Here is a 9,744-nt window from a genome sequence, read left to right on the forward strand (position 1 = left end):
TTTAATAATTCGAATTTAAATTTAGTGAGACAAATTAACCTTCATCTTTTTAAAACAATAACAAAAAGAAAATATGTTTGCTTTTTTCATATCTATTGGAATTTAAAAGAGGAAAAAAAAGTGAAAAAGCCAACGGCACGCAGTGTTCCTAAGTGGTCTCCCTCCCAAGTACTGACTGCGCTCGACGCTGCTTAACTTCGGTGATCCGACGAGAACCGGTGTTTTCAGCGTGATATGGCCGTTGCCAAGAGTGCTAGATAATAATTCGAATTTAAATTAAGTGAGACAAATTGACCTTCATCTTTCTAAAACAATAACAAAAAGAAAATATGTTTGCTTTTTTCATATCTATTGGATTTTAAATGAGGAAAAAAAAGTGAAAAAGCCAACGGCACGCAGTGTTCCCAAGTGGTCTCCCTCCCAAGTACTGACTGCGCTCGACGCTGCTTAACTTTGGTGATCGGACGAGAACCGGTGTTTTCAGCGTGATATGGCCGTTGCCGAGAGTGCTATTTAATAATTCGAATTTAAATTTAGTGAGACAAATTAACCTTCATCTTTTTAAAACAATAACAAAAAGAAAATATGTTTGCTTTTTTCATATCTATTGGAATTTAAAAGAGGAAAAAAAAGTGAAAAAGCCAACGGCACGCAGTGTTCCTAAGTGGTCTCCCTCCCAAGTACTGACTGCGCTCGACGCTGCTTAACTTCGGTGATCCGACGAGAACCGGTGTTTTCAGCGTGATATGGCCGTTGCCAAGAGTGCTAGATAATAATTCGAATTTAAATTTAGTGAGACAAATTGACCTTCATCTTTTTAAAACAATAACAAAAAGAAAATATGTTTGCTTTTTTCATATCTATAGGAAATTAAAAGAGGAAAAAAACGTGAAAAAGCCAACAGCGCGCAGTGTTCCTAAGTGGTCTCCCTCCCAAGTACTGACTGCGCTCGACGCTGCTTAATTCGGTGATCCGACGAGAACCGGTGTTTTCAGCGTGATATGGCCGTTGCCGAGAGTGCTAGATAATAATTCTAATTTAAATTAAGTGAGACAAATCGTCCTTCATCTTTTTAAAACAATAACAAAAGGAAAATATGTTTGCTTTTTTCATATCTATAGGAATTGAAAAGAGGAAAAAAAAGTGAAAAAGCCAACGGCACGCAGTGTTCCTAAGTGGTCTCCCTCCCAAGTACTGACTGCGCTCGACGCTGCTTAACTTTGGTGATCGGACGAGAACCGGTGTTTTCAGCGTGATATGGCCGTTGCCGAGAGTGCTATTTAATAATTCGAATTTAATTAACCTTCATCTTTATAAATCAATAAGAAAGAGAAGATATGTTTGCTTTTTTCATATCTCATGGAATTTAAAAGAGGAAATAAAAGTGAAAAAGCCAACGGCACGCAAAGTTTCCAAGTACTGACTGCGCTCGACGCTGCTTAACTTCGGTGATCGGACGAGAACCGGTGTTATCAGCGTGATATGGCCGTTGCCGAGAGTGCTATTTAATAATTCGAATTTAAATTAAGTGAGACAAATTAACCTTCATCTTTTTAAAACAATAACAAAAAGAAAATATGTTTGCTTTTTTCATATCTATTGGAATTTAAAAGAGGAAAAAAAAGTGAAAAAGCCAACGGCACGCAGTGTTCCTAAGTGGTCTCCCTCCCAAGTACTGACTGCGCTCGACGCTGCTTAACTTTGGTGATCGGACGAGAACCGGTGTTTTCAGCGTGATATGGCCGTTGCCGAGAGTGCTATTTAATAATTCGAATTTAAATTAAGTGAGACAAATTAACCTTCATCTTTTTAAAACAATAACAAAAAGAAAATATGTTTGCTTTTTTCATATCTATTGGAATTTAAAAGAGGAAAGAAAAGTGAAAAAGCCAACGGCACGCAGTGTTCCTAAGTGGTCTCCCTCCCAAGTACTGACTGCGCTCGACGCTGCTTAACTTCGGTGATCCGACGAGAACCGGTGTTTTCAGCGTGATATGGCCGTTGCCAAGAGTGCTAGATAATAATTCGAATTTAAATTAAGTGAGACAAATTGACCTTCATCTTTCTAAAACAATAACAAAAAGAAAATATGTTTGCTTTTTTCATATCTATTGGATTTTAAATGAGGAAAAAAAAGTGAAAAAGCCAACGGCACGCAGTGTTCCCAAGTGGTCTCCCTCCCAAGTACTGACTGCGCTCGACGCTGCTTAACTTTGGTGATCGGACGAGAACCGGTGTTTTCAGCGTGATATGGCCGTTGCCGAGAGTGCTATTTAATAATTCGAATTTAAATTAAGTGAGACAAATTAACCTTCATCTTTTTAAAACAATAACAAAAAGAAAATATGTTTGCTTTTTTCATATCTATTGGAATTTAAAAGAGGAAAGAAAAGTGAAAAAGCCAACGGCACGCAGTGTTCCTAAGTGGTCTCCCTCCCAAGTACTGACTGCGCTCGACGCTGCTTAACTTCGGTGATCCGACGAGAACCGGTGTTTTCAGCGTGATATGGCCGTTGCCAAGAGTGCTAGATAATAATTCGAATTTAAATTAAGTGAGACAAATTGACCTTCATCTTTCTAAAACAATAACAAAAAGAAAATATGTTTGCTTTTTTCATATCTATTGGATTTTAAATGAGGAAAAAAAAGTGAAAAATCCAACGGCACGCAGTGTTCCCAAGTGGTCTCCCTCCCAAGTACTGACTGCGCTCGACGCTGCTTAACTTTGGTGATCGGACGAGAACCGGTGTTTTCAGCGTGATATGGCCGTTGCCGAGAGTGCTATTTAATAATTCGAATTTAAATTTAGTGAGACAAATTAACCTTCATCTTTTTAAAACAATAACAAAAAGAAAATATGTTTGCTTTTTTCATATCTATTGGAATTTAAAAGAGGAAAAAAAAGTGAAAAACCAACGGCACGCAGTGTTCCTAAGTGGTCTCCCTCCCAAGTACTGACTGCGCTCGACGCTGCTTAACTTCGGTGATCCGACGAGAACCGGTGTTTTCAGCGTTATATGGCCGTTGCCAAGAGTGCTAGATAATAATTCGAATTTAAATTAAGTGAGACAAATTGACCTTCATCTTTCTAAAACAATAACAAAAAGAAAATATGTTTGCTTTTTTCATATCTATTGGATTTTAAATGAGGAAAAAAAAGTGAAAAAGCCAACGGCACGCAGTGTTCCCAAGTGGTCTCCCTCCCAAGTACTGACTGCGCTCGACGCTGCTTAACTTTGGTGATCGGACGAGAACCGGTGTTTTCAGCGTGATATGGCCGTTGCCGAGAGTGCTATTTAATAATTCGAATTTAAATTTAGTGAGACAAATTAACCTTCATCTTTTTAAAACAATAACAAAAAGAAAATATGTTTGCTTTTTTCATATCTATTGGAATTTAAAAGAGGAAAAAAAAGTGAAAAAGCCAACGGCACGCAGTGTTCCTAAGTGGTCTCCCTCCCAAGTACTGACTGCGCTCGACGCTGCTTAACTTCGGTGATCCGACGAGAACCGGTGTTTTCAGCGTGATATGGCCGTTGCCAAGAGTGCTAGATAATAATTCGAATTTAAATTTAGTGAGACAAATTGACCTTCATCTTTTTAAAACAATAACAAAAAGAAAATATGTTTGCTTTTTTCATATCTATAGGAAATTAAAAGAGGAAAAAAACGTGAAAAAGCCAACAGCGCGCAGTGTTCCTAAGTGGTCTCCCTCCCAAGTACTGACTGCGCTCGACGCTGCTTAATTCGGTGATCCGACGAGAACCGGTGTTTTCAGCGTGATATGGCCGTTGCCGAGAGTGCTAGATAATAATTCGAATTTAAATTAAGTGAGACAAATCGTCCTTCATCTTTTTAAAACAATAACAAAAGGAAAATATGTTTGCTTTTTTCATATCTATAGGAATTGAAAAGAGGAAAAAAAAGTGAAAAAGCCAACGGCACGCAGTGTTCCTAAGTGGTCTCCCTCCCAAGTACTGACTGCGCTCGACGCTGCTTAACTTTGGTGATCGGACGAGAACCGGTGTTTTCAGCGTGATATGGCCGTTGCCGAGAGTGCTATTTAATAATTCGAATTTAATTAACCTTCATCTTTATAAATCAATAAGAAAGAGAAGATATGTTTGCTTTTTTCATATCTCATGGAATTTAAAAGAGGAAATAAAAGTGAAAAAGCCAACGGCACGCAAAGTTTCCAAGTACTGACTGCGCTCGACGCTGCTTAACTTCGGTGATCGGACGAGAACCGGTGTTATCAGCGTGATATGGCCGTTGCCGAGAGTGCTATTTAATAATTCGAATTTAAATTAAGTGAGACAAATTAACCTTCATCTTTTTAAAACAATAACAAAAAGAAAATATGTTTGCTTTTTTCATATCTATTGGAATTTAAAAGAGGAAAAAAAAGTGAAAAAGCCAACGGCACGCAGTGTTCCTAAGTGGTCTCCCTCCCAAGTACTGACTGCGCACGACGCTGCTTAACTTTGGTGATCGGACGAGAACCGGTGTTTTCAGCGTGATATGGCCGTTGCCGAGAGTGCTATTTAATAATTCGAATTTAAATTAAGTGAGACAAATTAACCTTCATCTTTTTAAAACAATAACAAAAAGAAAATATGTTTGCTTTTTTCATATCTCATGGAATTTAAAAGAGGAAATAAAAGTGAAAAAGCCAACGGCACGCAAAGTTTCCAAGTACTGACTGCGCTCGACGCTGCTTAACTTCGGTGATCGGACGAGAACCGGTGTTATCAGCGTGATATGGCCGTTGCCGAGAGTGCTATTTAATAATTCGAATTTAAATTAAGTGAGACAAATTAACCTTCATCTTTTTAAAACAATAACAAAAAGAAAATATGTTTGCTTTTTTCATATCTATTGGAATTTAAAAGAGGAAAAAAAAGTGAAAAAGCCAACGGCACGCAGTGTTCCTAAGTGGTCTCCCTCCCAAGTACTGACTGCGCTCGACGCTGCTTAACTTCGGTGATCCGACGAGAACCGGTGTTTTCAGCGTGATATGGCCGTTGCCAAGAGTGCTAGATAATAATTCGAATTTAAATTTAGTGAGACAAATTGACCTTCATCTTTTTAAAACAATAACAAAAAGAAAATATGTTTGCTTTTTTCATATCTATAGGAAATTAAAAGAGGAAAAAAACGTGAAAAAGCCAACAGCGCGCAGTGTTCCTAAGTGGTCTCCCTCCCAAGTACTGACTGCGCTCGACGCTGCTTAATTCGGTGATCCGACGAGAACCGGTGTTTTCAGCGTGATATGGCCGTTGCCGAGAGTGCTAGATAATAATTCGAATTTAAATTAAGTGAGACAAATCGTCCTTCATCTTTTTAAAACAATAACAAAAAGAAAATATGTTTGCTTTTTTCATATCTATAGGAATTGAAAAGAGGAAAAAAAAGTGAAAAAGCCAACGGCACGCAGTGTTCCTAAGTGGTCTCCCTCCCAAGTACTGACTGCGCTCGACGCTGCTTAACTTTGGTGATCGGACGAGAACCGGTGTTTTCAGCGTGATATGGCCGTTGCCGAGAGTGCTATTTAATAATTCGAATTTAATTAACCTTCATCTTTATAAATCAATAAGAAAGAGAAGATATGTTTGCTTTTTTCATATCTCATGGAATTTAAAAGAGGAAATAAAAGTGAAAAAGCCAACGGCACGCAAAGTTTCCAAGTACTGACTGCGCTCGACGCTGCTTAACTTCGGTGATCGGACGAGAACCGGTGTTATCAGCGTGATATGGCCGTTGCCGAGAGTGCTATTTAATAATTCGAATTTAAATTAAGTGAGACAAATTAACCTTCATCTTTTTAAAACAATAACAAAAAGAAAATATGTTTGCTTTTTTCATATCTATTGGAATTTAAAAGAGGAAAAAAAAGTGAAAAAGCCAACGGCACGCAGTGTTCCTAAGTGGTCTCCCTCCCAAGTACTGACTGCGCTCGACGCTGCTTAACTTTGGTGATCGGACGAGAACCGGTGTTTTCAGCGTGATATGGCCGTTGCCGAGAGTGCTATTTAATAATTCGAATTTAAATTAAGTGAGACAAATTAACCTTCATCTTTTTAAAACAATAACAAAAAGAAAATATGTTTGCTTTTTTCATATCTATTGGAATTTAAAAGAGGAAAGAAAAGTGAAAAAGCCAACGGCACGCAGTGTTCCTAAGTGGTCTCCCTCCCAAGTACTGACTGCGCTCGACGCTGCTTAACTTCGGTGATCCGACGAGAACCGGTGTTTTCAGCGTGATATGGCCGTTGCCAAGAGTGCTAGATAATAATTCGAATTTAAATTAAGTGAGACAAATTGACCTTCATCTTTCTAAAACAATAACAAAAAGAAAATATGTTTGCTTTTTTCATATCTATTGGATTTTAAATGAGGAAAAAAAAGTGAAAAAGCCAACGGCACGCAGTGTTCCCAAGTGGTCTCCCTCCCAAGTACTGACTGCGCTCGACGCTGCTTAACTTTGGTGATCGGACGTGAACCGGTGTTTTCAGCGTGATATGGCCGTTGCCGAGAGTGCTATTTAATAATTCGAATTTAAATTTAGTGAGACAAATTAACCTTCATCTTTTTAAAACAATAACAAAAAGAAAATATGTTTGCTTTTTTCATATCTATTGGAATTTAAAAGAGGAAAAAAAAGTGAAAAAGCCAACGGCACGCAGTGTTCCTAAGTGGTCTCCCTCCCAAGTACTGACTGCGCTCGACGCTGCTTAACTTCGGTGATCCGACGAGAACCGGTGTTTTCAGCGTGATATGGCCGTTGCCAAGAGTGCTAGATAATAATTCGAATTTAAATTTAGTGAGACAAATTGACCATCTTTTTAAAACAATAACAAAAGAAAATATGTTTGCTTTTTTCATATCTATAGGAAATTAAAAGAGGAAAAAAAAGTGAAAAAGCCAACGGCAGGCAGTGTTCCTAAGTGGTCTCCCTCCCAAGTACTGACTGCGCTCGACGCTGCTTAACTTCGGTTATCGGACGAGAACCGGTGTTTTCAGCGTGATATGGCCGTTGCCGAGAGTGCTATTTAATAATTCGAATTTAATTAACCTTCATCTTTATAAATCAATAAGAAAGAGAAGATATGTTTGCTTTTTTCATATCTCATGGAATTTAAAAGAGGAAATAAAAGTGAAAAAGCCAACGGCACGCAAAGTTTCCAAGTACTGACTGCGCTCGACGCTGCTTAACTTCGGTGATCGGACGAGAACCGGTGTTTTCAGCGTAATATGGCCGTTGCCGAGAGTGCTATTTAATAATTCGAATTTAAATTAAGTGAGACAAATTAACCTTCATCTTTTTAAAACAATAACAAAAAGAAAATATGTTTGCTTTTTTCATATCTATTGGAATTTAAAAGAGGAAAAAAAAGTGAAAAAGCCAACGGCACGCAGTGTTCCTAAGTGGTCTCCCTCCCAAGTACTGACTGCGCTCGACGCTGCTTAACTTCGGTGATCCGACGAGAACCGGTGTTTTCAGCGTGATATGGCCGTTGCCAAGAGTGCTAGATAATAATTCGAATTTAAATTAAGTGAGACAAATTGACCTTCATCTTTTTAAAACAATAACAAAAAGAAAATATGTTTGCTTTTTTCATATCTATAGGAATTTAAAAGAGGAAAAAAAAGTGAAAAAGCCAACGGCACGCAGTGTTCCTAAGTGGTCTCCCTCCCAAGTACTGACTGCGCTCGACGCTGCTTAACTTCGGTTATCGGACGAGAACCGGTGTTTTCAGCGTGATATGGCCGTTGCCGAGAGTGCTATTTAATAATTCGAATTTAATTAACCTTCATCTTTATAAATCAATAAGAAAGAGAAGATATGTTTGCTTTTTTCATATCTCATGGAATTTAAAAGAGGAAATAAAAGTGAAAAAGCCAACGGCACGCAAAGTTTCCAAGTACTGACTGCGCTCGACGCTGCTTAACTTCGGTGATCGGACGAGAACCGGTGTTTTCAGCGTGATATGGCCGTTGCCGAGAGTGCTATTTAATAATTCGAATTTAAGTTAAGTGAGACAAATTAACCTTCATCTTTTTAAAACAATAACAAAAAGAAAATTTGTTTGCTTTTTTCATATCTATTGGAATTTAAAAGAGGAAAAAAAAGTGAAAAAGCCAACGGCACGCAGTGTTCCTAAGTGGTCTCCCTCCCAAGTACTGACTGCGCTCGACGCTGCTTAACTTCGGTTATCGGACGAGAACCGGTGTTTTCAGCGTGATATAACCGTTGCCGAGAGTGCTATTTAATAATTCGAATTTAATTAACCTTCATCTTTATAAATCAATAAGAAAGAGAAGATATGTTTGCTTTTTTCATATCTCATGGAATTTAAAAGAGGAAATAAAAGTGAAAAAGCCAACGGCACGCAAAGTTTCCAAGTACTGACTGCGCTCGACGCTGCTTAACTTCGGTGATCGGACGAGAACCGGTGTTTTCAGCGCTATATGGCCGTTGCCGAGAGTGCTATTTAATAATTCGAATTTAAATTAAGTGAGACAAATTAACCTTCATCTTTTTAAAACAATAACAAAAAGAAAATATGTTTGCTTTTTTCATATCTATTGGAATTTAAAAGAGGAAAAAAAAGTGAAAAAGCCAACGGCACGCAGTGTTCGTAAGTGGTCTCCCTCCCAAGTACTGACTGCGCTCGACGCTGCTTAACTTTGGTGATCGGGCGAGAACCGGTGTTTTCAGCGTGATATGGCCGTTGCCGAGAGTTCTATTTAATAATTCGAATTTAAATTAAGTGAGACAAATTAACCTTCATCTTTTTAAAACAATAACAAAAAGAAAATATGTTTGCTTTTTTCATATCTATTGGAATTTAAAAGAGGAAAAAAAAGTGAAAAAGCCAACGGCACGCAGTGTTCCTAAGTGGTCTCCCTCCCAAGTACTGACTGCGCTCGACGCTGCTTAACTTCGGTGATCCGACGAGAACCGGTGTTTTCAGCGTGATATGGCCGTTGCCAAGAGTGCTAGATAATAATTCGAATTTAAATTAAGTGAGACAAATTGACCTTCATCTTTCTAAAACAATAACAAAAAGAAAATATGTTTGCTTTTTTCATATCTATTGGATTTTAAATGAGGAAAAAAAAGTGAAAAAGCCAACGGCACGCAGTGTTCCTAAGTGGTCTCCCTCCCAAGTACTGACTGCGCTCGACGCTGCTTAACTTTGGTGATCGGACGAGAACCGGTGTTTTCAGCGTGATATGGCCGTTGCCGAGAGTGCTATTTAATAATTCGAATTTAATTAACCTTCATCTTTATAAATCAATAAGAAAGAGAAGATATGTTTGCTTTTTTCATATCTCATGGAATTTAAAAGAGGAAATAAAAGTGAAAAAGCCAACGGCACGCAAAGTTTCCAAGTACTGACTGCGCTCGACGCTGCTTAACTTCGGTGATCGGACGAGAACCGGTGTTTTCAGCGTGATATGTCCGTTGCCGAGAGTGCTATTTAATAATTCGAATTTAAATTAAGTGAGACAAATTAACCTTCATCTTTTTAAAACAATAACAAAAAGAAAATATGTTTGCTTTTTTCATATCTATTGGAATTTAAAAGAGGAAAAAAAAGTGAAAAAGCCAACGGCACGCAGTGTTCCTAAGTGGTCTCCCTCCCAAGTACTGACTGCGCTCGACGCTGCTTAACTTCGGTTATCGGACGAGAACCGGTGTTTTCAGCGTGATATGGCCGTTGCCGAGAGTGCTAT

At 38.4% G+C, this 9,744-nt stretch overlaps 23 non-coding genes and 16 pseudogenes across 23 annotated transcripts; all 39 read right to left on the reverse strand.

Moving 5' to 3' along the window:
* Positions 1-127: 127 nt before the first annotated feature.
* On the reverse strand, positions 128-246 carry LOC149716202 (5S ribosomal RNA). Its single transcript, XR_016374051.1, has one exon. It is a non-coding gene; the product is annotated as a 5S ribosomal RNA (ribosomal RNA).
* Positions 247-383: 137 nt separating this feature from the next.
* LOC149716203 (5S ribosomal RNA) lies at positions 384-502 on the reverse strand. The gene has a single exon (XR_016372365.1). It is a non-coding gene; the product is annotated as a 5S ribosomal RNA (ribosomal RNA).
* Positions 503-639: 137 nt separating this feature from the next.
* Positions 640-758, reverse strand: LOC149716204 (5S ribosomal RNA). The gene has a single exon (XR_016374057.1). It is a non-coding gene; the product is annotated as a 5S ribosomal RNA (ribosomal RNA).
* A 137-nt stretch (positions 759-895) lies between these two features.
* On the reverse strand, positions 896-1,013 carry LOC149716205 (5S ribosomal RNA; annotated as a pseudogene).
* A 137-nt stretch (positions 1,014-1,150) lies between these two features.
* Positions 1,151-1,269, reverse strand: LOC149716206 (5S ribosomal RNA). The gene has a single exon (XR_016374166.1). It is a non-coding gene; the product is annotated as a 5S ribosomal RNA (ribosomal RNA).
* Positions 1,270-1,391: 122 nt separating this feature from the next.
* LOC149716207 (5S ribosomal RNA) lies at positions 1,392-1,494 on the reverse strand (annotated as a pseudogene).
* Positions 1,495-1,631: 137 nt separating this feature from the next.
* On the reverse strand, positions 1,632-1,750 carry LOC149716208 (5S ribosomal RNA). Its single transcript, XR_016374167.1, has one exon. It is a non-coding gene; the product is annotated as a 5S ribosomal RNA (ribosomal RNA).
* A 137-nt stretch (positions 1,751-1,887) lies between these two features.
* LOC149716209 (5S ribosomal RNA) lies at positions 1,888-2,006 on the reverse strand. Its single transcript, XR_016374063.1, has one exon. It is a non-coding gene; the product is annotated as a 5S ribosomal RNA (ribosomal RNA).
* Positions 2,007-2,143: 137 nt separating this feature from the next.
* On the reverse strand, positions 2,144-2,262 carry LOC149716210 (5S ribosomal RNA). Its single transcript, XR_016372366.1, has one exon. It is a non-coding gene; the product is annotated as a 5S ribosomal RNA (ribosomal RNA).
* A 137-nt stretch (positions 2,263-2,399) lies between these two features.
* On the reverse strand, positions 2,400-2,518 carry LOC149716211 (5S ribosomal RNA). The gene has a single exon (XR_016374067.1). It is a non-coding gene; the product is annotated as a 5S ribosomal RNA (ribosomal RNA).
* Positions 2,519-2,655: 137 nt separating this feature from the next.
* On the reverse strand, positions 2,656-2,774 carry LOC149716212 (5S ribosomal RNA). Its single transcript, XR_016374184.1, has one exon. It is a non-coding gene; the product is annotated as a 5S ribosomal RNA (ribosomal RNA).
* A 136-nt stretch (positions 2,775-2,910) lies between these two features.
* On the reverse strand, positions 2,911-3,029 carry LOC149716213 (5S ribosomal RNA; annotated as a pseudogene).
* Positions 3,030-3,166: 137 nt separating this feature from the next.
* LOC149716214 (5S ribosomal RNA) lies at positions 3,167-3,285 on the reverse strand. Its single transcript, XR_016372367.1, has one exon. It is a non-coding gene; the product is annotated as a 5S ribosomal RNA (ribosomal RNA).
* A 137-nt stretch (positions 3,286-3,422) lies between these two features.
* On the reverse strand, positions 3,423-3,541 carry LOC149716215 (5S ribosomal RNA). Its single transcript, XR_016374072.1, has one exon. It is a non-coding gene; the product is annotated as a 5S ribosomal RNA (ribosomal RNA).
* Positions 3,542-3,678: 137 nt separating this feature from the next.
* On the reverse strand, positions 3,679-3,796 carry LOC149716216 (5S ribosomal RNA; annotated as a pseudogene).
* A 137-nt stretch (positions 3,797-3,933) lies between these two features.
* On the reverse strand, positions 3,934-4,052 carry LOC149716217 (5S ribosomal RNA). The gene has a single exon (XR_016374168.1). It is a non-coding gene; the product is annotated as a 5S ribosomal RNA (ribosomal RNA).
* A 122-nt stretch (positions 4,053-4,174) lies between these two features.
* Positions 4,175-4,277, reverse strand: LOC149716218 (5S ribosomal RNA; annotated as a pseudogene).
* A 137-nt stretch (positions 4,278-4,414) lies between these two features.
* LOC149716219 (5S ribosomal RNA) lies at positions 4,415-4,533 on the reverse strand (annotated as a pseudogene).
* Positions 4,534-4,670: 137 nt separating this feature from the next.
* LOC149716220 (5S ribosomal RNA) lies at positions 4,671-4,773 on the reverse strand (annotated as a pseudogene).
* A 137-nt stretch (positions 4,774-4,910) lies between these two features.
* On the reverse strand, positions 4,911-5,029 carry LOC149716221 (5S ribosomal RNA). Its single transcript, XR_016374073.1, has one exon. It is a non-coding gene; the product is annotated as a 5S ribosomal RNA (ribosomal RNA).
* A 137-nt stretch (positions 5,030-5,166) lies between these two features.
* Positions 5,167-5,284, reverse strand: LOC149716222 (5S ribosomal RNA; annotated as a pseudogene).
* Positions 5,285-5,421: 137 nt separating this feature from the next.
* LOC149716223 (5S ribosomal RNA) lies at positions 5,422-5,540 on the reverse strand. Its single transcript, XR_016374172.1, has one exon. It is a non-coding gene; the product is annotated as a 5S ribosomal RNA (ribosomal RNA).
* A 122-nt stretch (positions 5,541-5,662) lies between these two features.
* Positions 5,663-5,765, reverse strand: LOC149716224 (5S ribosomal RNA; annotated as a pseudogene).
* A 137-nt stretch (positions 5,766-5,902) lies between these two features.
* Positions 5,903-6,021, reverse strand: LOC149716225 (5S ribosomal RNA). Its single transcript, XR_016374174.1, has one exon. It is a non-coding gene; the product is annotated as a 5S ribosomal RNA (ribosomal RNA).
* A 137-nt stretch (positions 6,022-6,158) lies between these two features.
* Positions 6,159-6,277, reverse strand: LOC149716226 (5S ribosomal RNA). Its single transcript, XR_016374074.1, has one exon. It is a non-coding gene; the product is annotated as a 5S ribosomal RNA (ribosomal RNA).
* A 137-nt stretch (positions 6,278-6,414) lies between these two features.
* Positions 6,415-6,533, reverse strand: LOC149716227 (5S ribosomal RNA). The gene has a single exon (XR_016373111.1). It is a non-coding gene; the product is annotated as a 5S ribosomal RNA (ribosomal RNA).
* A 137-nt stretch (positions 6,534-6,670) lies between these two features.
* On the reverse strand, positions 6,671-6,789 carry LOC149716228 (5S ribosomal RNA). The gene has a single exon (XR_016374076.1). It is a non-coding gene; the product is annotated as a 5S ribosomal RNA (ribosomal RNA).
* Positions 6,790-6,922: 133 nt separating this feature from the next.
* On the reverse strand, positions 6,923-7,041 carry LOC149716229 (5S ribosomal RNA; annotated as a pseudogene).
* A 122-nt stretch (positions 7,042-7,163) lies between these two features.
* LOC149716230 (5S ribosomal RNA) lies at positions 7,164-7,266 on the reverse strand (annotated as a pseudogene).
* A 137-nt stretch (positions 7,267-7,403) lies between these two features.
* LOC149716231 (5S ribosomal RNA) lies at positions 7,404-7,522 on the reverse strand. The gene has a single exon (XR_016374077.1). It is a non-coding gene; the product is annotated as a 5S ribosomal RNA (ribosomal RNA).
* Positions 7,523-7,659: 137 nt separating this feature from the next.
* LOC149716232 (5S ribosomal RNA) lies at positions 7,660-7,778 on the reverse strand. The gene has a single exon (XR_016374238.1). It is a non-coding gene; the product is annotated as a 5S ribosomal RNA (ribosomal RNA).
* A 122-nt stretch (positions 7,779-7,900) lies between these two features.
* Positions 7,901-8,003, reverse strand: LOC149716233 (5S ribosomal RNA; annotated as a pseudogene).
* Positions 8,004-8,140: 137 nt separating this feature from the next.
* On the reverse strand, positions 8,141-8,259 carry LOC149716234 (5S ribosomal RNA; annotated as a pseudogene).
* A 122-nt stretch (positions 8,260-8,381) lies between these two features.
* Positions 8,382-8,484, reverse strand: LOC149716235 (5S ribosomal RNA; annotated as a pseudogene).
* Positions 8,485-8,621: 137 nt separating this feature from the next.
* Positions 8,622-8,740, reverse strand: LOC149716236 (5S ribosomal RNA; annotated as a pseudogene).
* A 137-nt stretch (positions 8,741-8,877) lies between these two features.
* On the reverse strand, positions 8,878-8,996 carry LOC149716237 (5S ribosomal RNA). The gene has a single exon (XR_016374078.1). It is a non-coding gene; the product is annotated as a 5S ribosomal RNA (ribosomal RNA).
* A 137-nt stretch (positions 8,997-9,133) lies between these two features.
* Positions 9,134-9,252, reverse strand: LOC149716238 (5S ribosomal RNA). Its single transcript, XR_016374175.1, has one exon. It is a non-coding gene; the product is annotated as a 5S ribosomal RNA (ribosomal RNA).
* Positions 9,253-9,374: 122 nt separating this feature from the next.
* Positions 9,375-9,477, reverse strand: LOC149716239 (5S ribosomal RNA; annotated as a pseudogene).
* A 137-nt stretch (positions 9,478-9,614) lies between these two features.
* Positions 9,615-9,733, reverse strand: LOC149716240 (5S ribosomal RNA). The gene has a single exon (XR_016374239.1). It is a non-coding gene; the product is annotated as a 5S ribosomal RNA (ribosomal RNA).
* Between the last annotated feature and the right edge of the window lie 11 nt (positions 9,734-9,744).

Source organism: Phalangium opilio, unplaced genomic scaffold (genome assembly GCF_054372755.1).
Source record: "Phalangium opilio isolate 3A_F unplaced genomic scaffold, DU_Popi_V2 ptg000009l_1, whole genome shotgun sequence".
NCBI lineage: Eukaryota > Metazoa > Arthropoda > Arachnida > Opiliones > Phalangiidae > Phalangium > Phalangium opilio.